Raw genomic sequence first — 10,659 nt, 5'->3', positions numbered from 1 at the left:
TCCTCACTAAATGCATTTTTGTTGAATATTATCATGGGCTTTTAATCTAAATTTGGTTTGTAATATTTAAATATGTAAGAACTAAATAATGGTGCAGATATGAAAAAAATAAAGGTCCAGACAAAAACATGTAAACTTACATGGAAACACCTGTGATGGGATTATGTGTCAAGGTGAAGTAAAACCCCTGTTACACCGGGGCTGCGTCCTCACGGCGACCGCACGGCGTCCTCAAAATATGCAAAACGCCGAGGTGATCGCAGTAGAGTCTCCTACAGCGCCGTGACAACGCGGCGAGATCTCCACTGAACGCCGTAGGGTCGCGTAGGGTCTCCTAGAACGCCAGAAGACGGCGATCACTTTGGGCATGCACAAAGTAGGCGGCGTGTGATCGCGGTCTGATAAGAACGCAGTAGAAACGTAGTATGATCGCCGTAGCAGCGCGGTGAGATCTCCAACAACGTAGTGGGAGCTCCGTACGAACGCCGTGAAGACGCACATGATCGCGGCACGAACGCAGTGATAGTAGACTACGCTTCCACGGAGATGTCGCGGAGTCCTTGGAGATGTCACTGCGTTTCTATCTCGTTTTTACGGCGCTTCTAATGAGATTTATCGTCTTGTGATTTTTTCGACTGCGATTACACGGCGACAGCACGGAGTTGTCACTGCGATCATTGCGCTCCCATGGCGTTTCTACAGCGTCCGTTTGCGATCACAATGCGCTTTCACGGCGTTGTTAGAGCGTTGTCAGCCAGCTCACAAAACAAGAGCAATAGGATCATATTTGATCAGCAATAATTCCAACGTATTTGTTGCACTAGGAGCATTTAAGTGAAAAAAAAATGGAAGAGAAAGTTACACCAGAATTTGTTCTGTTGTTTCATTTAAATTTTGTAGAAAACTTTTCAGTGTGTTTATCTTTTTTGTACATTCATAATAAAATCAAAGAAAATCTAACAACACATCTGAACCGATAAAATTGAAAAAAGGAGTTTAATCATAAAACTATTAATAATTTAGTACTAAATTATTTAAATAGAACATTTTTGATTACCGGTATTAAGAATATATATTTCTTGGCATTATTAGAAGTCTTTTTATCGTGTAACTCGAATCTTTAAGCAGAAATGTTTTATATTCCCTCTGAATATATATCAATGAGTATAGAACGCATTGTGAACGCAGCCAGTGCAGTGAGAACGCCGTGAACGCGAGGTGAAAACTCCTAACACGCCGTGAAAACTCCGCGGAAGCGCAGTCAATCGCCGAGATATCTCCGTGGGAACGCAGTAGAACGCCGTGAGATCGCCGTAGAATCGCGTCCGTCGCCGTGACATCTTCATATTATGAAAATTTTACAGAAATTTGTGCAATTTTCCTGCGATTCCACGGCGATTTTAAAAATTTAACAACGCCGTAATGACTCCGTGTGAACGCAGCTTGGTGTGACATAGCTGCAGAACTGTAGCTCTCCGAAAAATATATATTGACAGACCGGAGAGCTACAGTGCCACCAATTGAAAAAACTATATTTATTGCGCACAAAAAGTTGCGCTTGGTCATGGATTAATTCTTCCAAATTTTTACCTCAATTGCATAAAATTTGGATTTCGAGAAATTATGTACTTCTCTATCAAGTACTTTTGTAGTTGACATCTACACATGGCGCAATAATCCGAATTATCTTGCAAACCAAAATGGCAGTATAAATAGATGATCTCGTGTTCAGGGCCAGGAGGGCTATTAACAACAATTATATGGAATGTTTTGTTGTGGAAACAGTGAAAAATATGTTAGAAACACACGGTTAGTAATATTTTGTGATGATAGATTTAAAAACATTGAGAAATAAATCGTTAAACAGCGCACTTTTTTGTGCGCAATAAATATACAGTTTTTTCAATGGGTGGCACTGTAGCTCTCCCGTCTGTCAAAATAATTTTTCGGAGAGCTACAGTTCTGCAGCTAGGTGTGACAGGGCCTTAAGTGACCCTTTTCAAACAGACATACCTGGCGATTACCTGCGGTGAGCCCTCTGTTTTGACGAGAGGTGTATTACAAAGTTATTATAATTATTTAATAGTACAAAGCCGAATTGCACCAATATGCATTTTGTAAATGAATGCCATAAAATGTATGCCTTGGGCAAAAGATATTAAAATTTGCATCCAAAGGACATCATATTACAAATCAGAAGCTAGCTGCAATGATGTATCCCTCTCCCCCTTTTTTTTTTGGGGGGGGGGGGGTTCAGATAATAAAATCGGAGAGGGCTACATAAGCCTACATTATTGCAGCTAATCAGAAGCCTGTGATATGAATAAGGATGAAATCAAAGAGAAAAATATACGAACTTTTTTCTCCATATAACAATGTTCATTGTTCTCTTGAAAGAACAAGTAGTACATAAAATATTTTTGATTTCATTATTCTTCCTACATTTTATTAGCAGCTAGACAGGGAAACAAACTCTCCGTTCATTTTGTAGTTCATCTGTCTTCAAAGCAGGACAAACCGTGTGCACGGAAATTTTCATGTTTCAATTTTTGAAAACGTGAATAAGAGATAAGTAAATTTAAGTATAGAAATAAAATCTAACAAATCGACACAAACATCTGATAAGTAGTGATAGAAATACTACAGTATACCAGCATACCTTAGATTTATCCCTAAAATATGCTTTCAATACAGTGAAATTACACATTGGTATAACTCTTGAAAGGCTTGTGAGTAGAAACGATGCACGGAAAACATAACAAGTACAAATTACCCACTGAGATGCATAATCTGGATCCAATGAAAATATTTCTTTTTTTTTTTTAAACAAAACAACATTATCTTTCAAAGCTTTTACGTTTTGAATAGTCTCCCGCGTTACGCATGATATATAGAGTCAAAAAGTAAGAAGCTGATCCTTATATCGCAGATTTGAATCCCACTGGGGAGAGTACAGACGGGCCTTTTTGGATGAGACCGTTAAAAATAGAGGTCTCGTGTCGCAGAAGATGCTGAGTGCAGGAAAAAATCCCTCTAGCTTCAATGACCGTACTTGTAGGTCTAAACTTTGCAGCCCTCCACCTGCAACTGGTGGCATCTCATTACTAGTGAAATTTTCTTGGAAGGGACACTAATCAAACAAACAAAATAAGTGTTTGAAATTTTTTATGCACCCGGATCGATTTCGAGATCATGGGTGCATACTGTTTTTGTCCTGTCTGTCTGTTTGTCTGTATAATCTGTCTGTTGTCAACTTTAACCTTCGCCATAACTTTTGAACCGTGAGAGATAGAGACTTCATATTTGGTATGCCTACTCCATTGATATACGTTTTTTCAAATGACACCAAGGTCAATAACCTTGTGACCCATATGGTAAACATAGCTTTTTCGATCCTTCGCCATAAATTTTGAATCATAGGAGAAAGAGACTTCATATTTGGTACGCACACTCCACTAAATAAACTCTTACAAATGACACCAAGGTCATTGACCTTTTGACCTTGACTGTGACCTATATGTTAAAAATAGCTTTTTTGAATTTTGCTGCCACCGGACGCATATAAAGTGTTTCACAAACACATCTTGTTTTAAAACGCGTGAAATAAAAGTTGAAAGTATCAAGTTAGCACTATGACACATATGATTTATTAAAGATAAAATCAAAACTCTCTCACTTTTCAGATTTTTTTTTTTGATAGACGTTTGCCTCACTTGCCTGGGCAAGGCAGGTTGCGCTAAAACTTACACGCCTGCATATTGTTGTAGAAGAAAGACAATTTAAATGCTTAATTTGAATAAAATTCCCATTTGAATAATATGATATATAAACATGAAGGGTCTAACATGTAGGTTGTTTATGTATCTTGTAATTTGTATATTTTTTTTTAATTAATAGTCCTGCAGCTGACTTTAAATTGTCAGTACATGTATTTATTATATGCTTCAGGTTTACGCATTACTCTTAGGCCTGAATGTAGAAAGGTTCCTATTAATTCATGGCCTTCTTGATTACATGTCTGAAATAATAAGCTGCACGTTAAGAATCCGTGATAAGTGCTATTTAATGCATTTTTGAATATGGAGCACAGGTACTTAATTGTGGAGAGGACCCCCCCCCCCCCCTCCTTATATACACCCAAGGTCAAAATAAATTTTTCTTTTTCTTTATCATGTATTATTTTTTTAGAGAACTTACTTACAATATATTCCATATGAAAAAAAAACCGTATAGAATTAACACTTAAAAAAGTCATACTAGCTCTTTTTTATAATACCCACGGGTATGTTTGTGTGTGTGTGTGTGTGTGTGTGTGTGTGTGTGTGTGTGTGTGTGTTTTTGTTTTTTTGTTTTTTTTTTTGCAATAAAGCGCTTAAAACCACGGGTGTTATAGTGTTCAAATGTTACCTCTTTCTACTGCTTCTACTGCAGACATTTTAAATGTGAAATTTTTATGCAAATTATAATTTTTAAGACTTAAGTAATAAAAACAACACGATAAAAAATGAATAATTATACCAAGGAAAAGTAAAGTAAACAAGCGTAGCATTTTTTCCAGAAAATTAAAAATTAGGCTTGCCAAATATTCAAAAAATATATTTTTAGAGTTTTGTTTGCATTGAAAGGCACCATTTTAAGGTGTGTATTCATTGACCAATCAGAGAGCTTGATAATGAAAGAAGGTCAAGGACTTTCAGTCTGGAATTTTAAACACAGGAATTTTTTACACCTGTGGAACTACGATATTTATAATCTGATATTTATTAAGGAGGATGGCTACAAATCGAGATCAAGAAGGTTTGTCACTTTATGTTAATGATTAACCCCCTTCTTTCTGTTTTTCATGAAACCTGGTGTTGGTTCCATCTAACGTTAAACCGTTTTGTAAATATGAAATTCTAAGATATTGAAAATACTTTGAAATAATGACATCTTACATTACAAATTAATCCCCATCGAATGAATATTAAATATTAAGACGTTTTTCGCCTTTTTTGTGTCCCGATGCATTGCATCAATTTGTACTGCCATGAAAGATTTAAAAACAATACCGTACCGTTATTTATACGATAGGAATTTAAAAGGCCATTGATTATTCAAATTGTTCTTGTATTGAATTGGAAACAGGATAAAAATAATGAAGAGCATTTTTCATTTAATTTAAAGAGGTGAAAAAAATGTATATAATGCCAGACACCTTGGAGTGATTAATTCTATTCATTTCATTAACTGTAGACGAGTGTATTTTTAGACATAGATTCAGCTTGCTTCTTAAATTAGTTGACGGTGTAAAAAAAGATGTATTCATTCGTGTCATGTGACATTTTTTTATATACATTTTTAACTAATAAAATAAATTGCCGCATATGTGGTCTCTCTTACTCTCTCTCTCTCTTATGATCAAACAAGAGGCCCAGGGGCCACATCGCTCACCTGAGAATATCGGCTAGGAAAAAGCACATATCAGATCAGAACTGAAAGTTTACTGAGGTTTGGGGGGAGGGGGGGCGCTTGAATTTTAACCCCCCATGGAATCATAATTTGAACGAACTAGAATCTACACTACCTGAGGATGATTCCATATAAATATTACTAATCATGGTTTTGAAATACTTGAAAAGAAGATTTTAAAAGGTTGCCATATATATTCCTATGTAAACTTTGGTCGGCCATTTTTGCCCCACCCTAGCCCCGGGGGTCATGATTTGAACAAACTTGAATATACACTACCTGAGGATAATATCACATGAGTTTCATCTTTTCTGTCTCAATGGTTCTTGAGAAGAAGATTTTTAAAGATTTTTCCAATATATTCCTATGTAAAACTTTGATCTGCCATTTTGGCCCCACCCTAGCCCCGGGGTCATGATTTGAACAAACTTGAATCTACACTACCTGAGGATGATTCCACATGAGTTTCATCTTTCCTGGCCCAGTGGTTCTGGAGAAGAAGATTTTTAAAGATTTTTCCAATATATTCCTATGTAAAACTTTGATAGGCCATTTTAGCCCCACCCTACCCCCGGGGGTCATGATTTGAACAAACTTGAATTTACTCTACCTGAGGATAATTCCACACGAGTTTCATCTTTCCTGGCCCAGTGGTTCTTGAGAAGAAGATTTTTTGAAATGCCATTAATTTTTCTCTAATTCATAATTATCTCCCCTTGGAAGAAGGCGTGGCCATTCATTTGAACAAACTTGAATCCCCTTCACCCAAGGATACTTTGTGGCAAGTTTGGTTGAAATTGACCCAGCGGATCTTGAGAAGAAGATGAAAATGTGAAAAGTTTACGACGACGACGACAACGACAACAACAACGACAGACGACGGACAAATTTTGATCAGAAAAGCTCACTTGAGCCTTCGGGTGAGCTAAAAATGGAAACGAGTATATATTTATAAATCGGTGGCTGACTTCTTGTTGGGCTCCTTTTGGAATCTGAATCCTATTTTCAATTTTTTTTTTAAATTTGCGGAAAAAATTAAAGTATGCCCCCCCCCCTTTCGTTAGAAACGGGAATTGTTAATTCGGGCCTGTCCGACATTTTGTCTGTACAGTCAAGTTTCGGATAATATAAAAAGGCTTCAGCTGTTTTTCAATAAAGTCATTTTTTTAATAATCTTGGAGACTCGAATTGATGAGGAGGAAAAAAAGGTTACACACAATGGTCAGAAATCCATTAAAAAAAGAAATCACCGTGAAATCTTTTCTCAACCGCCTGAACAGTGTAGATCTTCCAGTGACTTATTCTTCTCAAGCGCGGGGTAGGGGGGTTAAAATAAACTTTATCTGTAGTTGTAATTAAAAAATATCGCTATAATCAAAAAGTTATCTCAGTTTTTATAAATCTTTAATTTTTTTCTATTCTTGAGGTATGATCTCGTTTTATCCCCCCTCCCCGCTGTTTTACTTTTAATATTTTCTTCATGAACTGATCTCATCCAGATAACATTACGTATCAATGACCAGTAAATTACACATTTCTATAATTAGCTTCTTATGAAACTTTTATTTTGAAAACATTGGATTGGATGTAACTCTTGGAATTTTAAAACATTGGAAGTTCAAAAGTACACTTGTAGCTTGATAACGCCAGTCTGACCAAGTTTGTTATTTTATTTTTCATCATTTGTAGGTGGAAGATTTCTTTTGCATTTATAATATATATTTAACAAAACTTAGTAGGTATATATTTATATTAAAGGCTTTTTGTACGGAAAAGGGAATGTTTTTTCTGAGAATACGAAGTTTTTTTTCACGGTGTAGATTTTCATGTGGATGCTCCTTAATTATCTCCTCACCCCTTCTTTAATGCTTAAGGTCTAACACTGATAAATTCTAGTATTTGTGGGGAAAAGTTCCAGAAATTAGAAGAAAAGGTGCGTGATTATTTAGCTAGTATTTTCATCAACCAAATGTAAATTAGAAATCGTAAAAATTCTAATTTTTAAAACACATTTTGTAATGATAAAAACCGGTACGACAAATTAAGATATTGTGACTTTTTTGCTCAATTAAAACGAAAACAAAAATTGAATACCACACAAAACACATACACGCATATTGTAAAAGTGCCAGGACTAAAGATTACTTGTGATATACACGTGTGTACTTAAATTCCCAAGAAAATTCAAACCTCTAAGAAAATCATATTTTAAGAGCACACGATTTAATTGATTTTTGCTTTAATGGTGTTTAGATTAGTTTAATTTTTACTATAAAAATTTACTATACTAAACCGGCGTAGAAATACATGTCAGTTATTATGACACATGCACTAAATCGTGTTAATAAATCAAAACGTCCTTGAACCGATGCATTAAGCAGGACAATTTTGTGAATGGCTAAAACGCTGTTTAAATAGCACTAAAAAGTAAACATACTTTTAGGACAATACGTCATGTGATAAAATTTAAGTAAATATTTGCAGGAGTTTAAAAAGGAAGCTAGCTAGATACATTATATTATATATACCTTAACCCGAAAATTTTCTGTTCCCAATCAAATATCAATATTGGTTTACTTCCTAACACTGTATTAGGTCAAGAGTGACCATTACAATGTACTCTCATATACTGTCCCCAGTCATAGATCAGTATACCAAACCAAGTTCAGTCTTACAGATCTATCATACCGGAATAAAGCCGTGTGATTTTTTAGAAGACGTGCAAACTGATCTTTGTGAATTTATGTATTGAGATACAAGGCTGGTCTTCTCTAAGTCATGTGAACGATTTATACGTATATCAAGTCAAGGTTGCAGGTTTAAAGCCTCATTCATTCTCAGCCCAGGTAAGAGATTATCCTTATATCAATATATTTTTTTCACCGTAAAGGATTAGATTCGATTTTAAACATTGGGGGGGATTAATTATTTTATTCATGAAGGAGCGCACAGCTCTGTATTGGGCGCAGTGTGTTTCCGATCTGCATGTTGTGCCTCTCGGTGTATATATAAAGTACTCTTCCTAACATTAAAAAATATTATCTACTTTTATAAGTTTCATGTCGTCTTATAATTTAATACATGTAACAGAGAAATAGAAAAGAGTATTAGTCAAAATGACCGATATTAGCTAAAGAAGGGTGAATTTATAGGACCCTAATTATAAGGAGGTATGTTTTCCCGTCGCTTTCCAAGAAGTTGACTTAGAGGTATCTAACGAATATTTTATTCAGTAGGACTAGTTTTTTTTCCGAATTGTAACATTATGGGGACACGATTAAAATTCGGGGTGGCACACCTTTAATCTTAAGACGATAAACACGGATATACGAGGCAAAGAGATACCGCGGTACATGGGCATCTTGGAAGATAAAAAGCTTCCGTTGGGATTATTTTAAGATGCATGCATGGGGAAGTAGATTTAAGCAAAGAAAGGACTTATCTGTACGACAAAGTTGAAAGAAAACATCAAATAATATACTTACTAGAGCACATTTTAACTTCATCTATTGCTCATTGTAACATGTAATTTAAAATGTTGTTCGCGTTACAAACAGCTACAGAAACATGATTGTGGTCTTTGAAAGACAGATAAATTGATTTATGTCCACTGTACAGCCCAGACGTTGTCCTCTGTTTGACTGTGCATTATCCATAATTTACACTGCATACATGTATATACATGTACATGTATCGATAAAATATAAAAACAGATTTTCTTTCAGGCATTTAATGACTAAAACATACTTTTCAAATCTCTGGTCCATTAGTTGCATACTTTAAAAAGTAAAGATAAAATTAAAATTTGACAAAAAACTATCTGATTGAAATTTAAAACTTTAGTGACTTCAAGTTACTGCTTTCTAACGAGGCAACGGAATAAAATATTTACGTGTTCATTTTCCGAAAATTCTCATGTTAGACATTAGCATATGATATGAATTTCAGCAATTTTACTTTAGATCTTGGTGGGATATGTTATCCCTACTAATAGGTTTTTATTTCACAATTTAGATTTTTGATATTTGTTTCTTTAAAAAACTATTCGTCGATGCAGAAAAATTAAATTTTTTATTTTGTATTTTTAAATGTTACCCAATAAAATCCAAGTTTTACAAGATGACAATTAACCTCTTTAGTTTTGTCGTTTAATAAAACACTTGAAACATAAAAAAAATTGCTTAATATAATGAATGATGGGAGTCGTTGATACTAAAATGATTATTAAAACATTGAGGTATTTTTGTCCTGTGCTCTTAAAGAATAATAAATCCTTCAAAGTAATTAATTTATGAACAGACTGAAACCTTAGCTTAGCTCTGCTACACAAACATGTATGTAATTATTTGTCCATGACATTACTGTTCTCCAAACTTGTTAAACATTGTGAGGTATTCTCATAGGTGGCATATCATTGTAGTTGTAGGAATGTCAGACAAATTTTGCCCGAGTCATCCGTGTCTCTCCCGTCGTTTTCCGGATTGGGGCATTATCAATTTTGAGAAAAATAATTAAAAAACAATTAAAAGAGGATTTAAGGATCTGATATTTGCCCGACATGTTATGTAAACTGTCCGAGTGTTACAAGATCATGAGGCCATCGACAACATATCTATCACTCGCTAATTATGTATGTATACAAGATAGGGCTTCTCTCGTGAAAAAATATATACTAATTTGTCATGAATTATATTCCGATTCGTTTTTTTTTTCTATAGCAATGGACGAGGACAAAAGTCCGGCACCGAAGAATTACCAGGAATATTTGATGGTATAGTTTTTTTTTAAATATCTATTTCTTAATCATTATTATTTTGTTATATAATTTATAACCAATACATGTATCGTTTTTTTTTTCTTTTAACTGATTATCTTCAATAACTTTGTAAATATGGTTGATTTTACGATGTAAACTGCTGAGCTTGAATCTCCGTTTCGGGGGAAATAAAGAATGAAATAATGTATTTAAGGAATGAAGCCGCAGTATTCTTTTTTTAATTTTAACTCTTCGTATAATTTAAATGTTTTAAAAAATATCAGCAACATTGTTAATTACAGCTGCAAAACTTGCTGAAATGTCAAGTTTTACAAAGCGAGAAGGCAGGAAAACCAGTCCATGACGAGCACCTCTTTATCATCACACATCAAGGTAGGTAAAAAAAAAAGCTGGCTCTACAGTTGTGTTTAAAGGGAACCAATATTCATATC

General features: G+C 34.7%; 1 long non-coding RNA gene across 1 annotated transcript; it reads left to right on the top strand.

Annotated features, from left to right (window-relative positions):
- Positions 1 to 8,012: 8,012 nt before the first annotated feature.
- On the top strand, positions 8,013 to 10,600 carry LOC134249138 (uncharacterized). Its single transcript, XR_009988222.1, has 3 exons — positions 8,013 to 8,297; positions 10,170 to 10,222; positions 10,510 to 10,600. It is a non-coding gene; the product is annotated as an uncharacterized LOC134249138 (long non-coding RNA).
- The last annotated feature ends 59 nt before the right edge of the window (positions 10,601 to 10,659 follow it).

Source organism: Saccostrea cucullata, unplaced genomic scaffold (assembly GCF_032062105.1).
Source record: "Saccostrea cucullata isolate Sc308-1 unplaced genomic scaffold, CSIRO_AGI_Scuc_v1 ctg3975, whole genome shotgun sequence".
NCBI classification, from domain to species: domain Eukaryota; kingdom Metazoa; phylum Mollusca; class Bivalvia; order Ostreida; family Ostreidae; genus Saccostrea; species Saccostrea cuccullata.
Note: the sequence above shows the minus strand (reverse complement) of the source record. Positions and strands in the feature narration are given on the sequence as shown.